The sequence below is a fragment of the Eschscholzia californica genome, unplaced genomic scaffold (genome assembly GCF_041429995.1).
Source record: "Eschscholzia californica isolate CP2 unplaced genomic scaffold, dmEscCali1.0.p SCAF_3, whole genome shotgun sequence".
Taxonomy (NCBI): Eukaryota; Viridiplantae; Streptophyta; class Magnoliopsida; order Ranunculales; family Papaveraceae; genus Eschscholzia; species Eschscholzia californica.
Window position 1 is genome coordinate 12,814,601 of NW_028238420.1, and position 3,705 is coordinate 12,818,305.

Genomic DNA, 3,705 nt, shown 5'->3' on the forward strand with positions numbered 1-3,705 from the left:
ATGGAGTCTTCTGGAAGGTGGAAATGGTTCCTCTCTTGGCCGACCGGGTCAGTCGGTTCGGTATATGGATCGGATGGCCGACTGTGATTAGTGGCGTAGGTGAGGCGGTGGCCATCAAACCATTGAGGAAAGTTACCCTTTATTCGTATTTAGGGTTTCCCTTAGAGTCAATCTCGTATCTAAGCTTATAGAAAGTTCCTATAGTTAGGGATATTTCGTTGATATCCTGCCGAGGTGATAGACCTTTGGAGAGACACTTTCTCTTTGGAGACTCTTAGAATCCAAACCTGCTTAAACGATTAGGATCTGTAACCGGTTGAGATCTTTTAGGGAAATTCCAGGATTGAGTTGGTAAGCTGTTGGCACTTTCCTGCCTCCTAGTTTAGGGCGTGAGAGAGAGGCGTAGCTTACGTAGCCCCCCCTCATTTCTTTAGAGATTTCAGGGCTGACCTGTTCGTGTCGGGGGGAAACAGAGCTGATGCCGATTAGCTTATCCTGGCCGACCTCCCTGTTAGGGGTGTAGGTAGAAGAGCGTCGAGGGATGAGCTATTTTGTGGTTGACCCGTTAGACTTCAGGTCAATTCTTGACTTCCAGACGTCAGTCAACGTCTGGACAATGTATGCATCATTAGATAATAGTGTGTGGTTTGCATGTGATTGTTTGTATCTCTTGGTTTGTTTGTTATAAAAATCAAATTGTAAAAAGTTACAAATAAAATAAAAATAAAGGTGGAGGATGGAGGAAATAAAGTGTGAAAAATGTGTGTTGTGAAATAAAGAAGTAAGAAACAAAAATTTGAAGTACTCACCCTTTTCCCAAATGTATGAAGTTGTCAACCCTATTAGAAATTCCATACTTCCATGTCATCATTTGTATCCGTTAACACGTGAGAGACACTATTAGATGGTATATCAAGTGATATATAAGGGTGAGTGAGTTCCCCAATCCCAATTAGTTGTTATTTTTCTTGAAGAGATTGGTCATTCTAAATTTAATCTTTAAAATACTTTGGTTGTGTAAAGTTTAATATATATCAAAGCTTGTACTCACACATAAGAGCAAACCCACGTTTGAGTGACTTTATTTTAGAATCTATGACCGTAAGGTCGAAATCAAAGCGAAATGTATTAAGACCGGAAACAAGGTTGTGTTCCTCATACCGAAGAGGAATGTTCATTTTGATTGGTCACTCTCACTTTAGGATTAGATTACTAGTGAAGAAATCTTTTGCATTTCTAAAGTGTTGTTAAATTTGAGTTGTCTTTGCTAGCTTGCTTTATTCCTTTATTTAATAAATCTTCTCTATTCTCTGGTCTACCTTGTATGTTTGGGCCTTACTGTGTTTTCAAACCTTGAATTTTGCGAGTATATTTAATCAAACCGCCAAGACACGCCACTCGTCTACTAGGGTAACTATTGTGTCAACTACCTGAAAGACTGCTTAAATAGGACGTAAAACTCAGTGAGTTTGAATCAATTTTGTGCCAAGAGGAACCCTCAAAGGGCAAGCTCTTGCAGATTTTATCTCAGAATGTGCATTCAATATGCCAAACCTTGCCCAGAGGGTCTGGAAATTAAACATGAACGATGCTTCCAAGGTGAAAGGAGCAGGAGCCATGTTGATCTCCCAGAAAAAAATCATACATTTCATACTTTGTACTCTTAGCCATTCTTTCCAGTTATGATCATCTCATCACAAATAACAAAATCACAAGAATATATTCTATTGGAGGTCTTAAGAGAACACAAGGAGGCCTTAGGTTGAACGCTGACCTAAATGGAATCAACCCGACTGTTTGTACCCATAAAATTCATATTGAAGTTGATGCAAGACCTTCATGTAAGGATCACCCACTGCAGTAAGGGGTGCAGAAATTTGTTTTTTTTTTTAAATGCATAACTATTTCGTCGGCAAAATCTATAAAATTTACGCCACTCTTTATTACGACGGTACTTTAAAACAAGGAATAAAAAATCGAAATATTTCGGTCGAAAAATCTGAAATATTTCGTTTTTTGAGATTAGGTGCACGAAATGGAGCTTACAACTATTTCGTGCAAGATTTCGTCGAAATATTCGAAATTTCGACCGAGACTTTTAGAAATATCAAAACAGTTAAAGAGAAAGTGAAAGTTAAAAAAAACCTCTTTGATTTATCATATTCTTCTTGGTTTCTTCATCATGTCTTCTTAATTTCTTCTTATCTTATTGGTCTCTAGGGTTTCAGATTTAAGAGTTATTTTAGGGGAGAAGAAGAAGGGGTTAGGGTTTCTGGTTTCATAGGAAGAAGAAGAAGAAGACAAGTGCGGCTGAAGTGAAAACCAGAAAGAGATTAGGGTTTTAGATATTTTTTTAAGATTATAATTTTGAAAGCACCCCAAAAAAAGTTGATTGGCACCCCTTTCCTCAATAACCTAAAGTGTTGCGGGGTGCTAATAACACTTTCGAGGGGTGTTTTTAGTACCTGATTTTGTATATACCTTAGAAGTGATTTTTTACTTAACCCCTGAACAAGTTCTGAAGTGAAAATAGCCCCCTCAAACTGTTTTATTGCAGATTAACCCCTAATCTAACTGTTTTAGGATTATTTGAAGTGAATAATTCAATTTAGCTTGCTAACTTAATTTTTTATTGCATATTAGACCCCTAAGATACTAACCTTTCATACTAAACAAACGTTAATAAGGATACTAACATTTCAGTAAATTTGTAAAATTTCTACACAGACCGAAACGTTTCCACGAAACGTTTCCACTTTTGGACCGACCGAAACTTCCACCGAAACCGAAGTTTCATTCCTTGCTTTAAAATCTATTATCCTCGGCGACAGCCAAATAAGGAAAATTATTTGGCTATTGCCAACGGTGTAAGGGTTTGCAAAACACGTCGGCAATAGCTCTTCCAACGCTTTATTATCGTCAGGAACTTCGTCGCGAATAGTTTTTCATACGCCAATTTAGCCAACGTTTTTCTCACCGAGAGTTACCTTTGCCGACAGTTTTTTTAAACTACCAACGCTTTTTTGTTGTCAGCAATAACTTCAATTTTTGTAATGAGATCCCTCACATGAAGGAAGTTGTGAAGAAAAATATCCTCGACTTAGAAGGTCATCTATCCCATCTCTCCTAAAAGATGGGTAATTCCAACCCAAGACGTCCCCAAAAGGTCTGAAATTACTGTAGTCGAAAAAACAAGTCAATGAACTTATCCATACTAGAAAGGCCACGGGATGAGGGTGTGCATTAACTATCGAAAATTGAACTCGATGACGAGGAAGGACCATTGCCCCTTCCAGTTTATCAACCAAATTCTTGAGAGGTTTTCTGGCATTCATATTACTTCTTGCTGGATGGATATTCAGGTACAATCAAATCGAGATTGATGAGAGAGATAAAAACTTTTATTACATGTACTTTTGGAACATTCATATATCATCTATGCCATTTGGGTAATGGGATGGCCCTGCAACATTTCAAATTTAGACTTATGTTGAGTATATCTGCTGATATGGTGGGCCCATACCTAGAAGTACTTATGGATGATTTTTTTTTTTTTATCTTTTGTTATTCTTCCAAGTGTGCTTGTGTAATTTAAAATATGTGTTGAATTGTCACATCCAAAAGGTTCTTGTATTGAATAGGGATAAATGTCATTCCATTGTCTCAAAAGGAATTATGTTATTGCGGTTACTGAAGTGAAAAGCC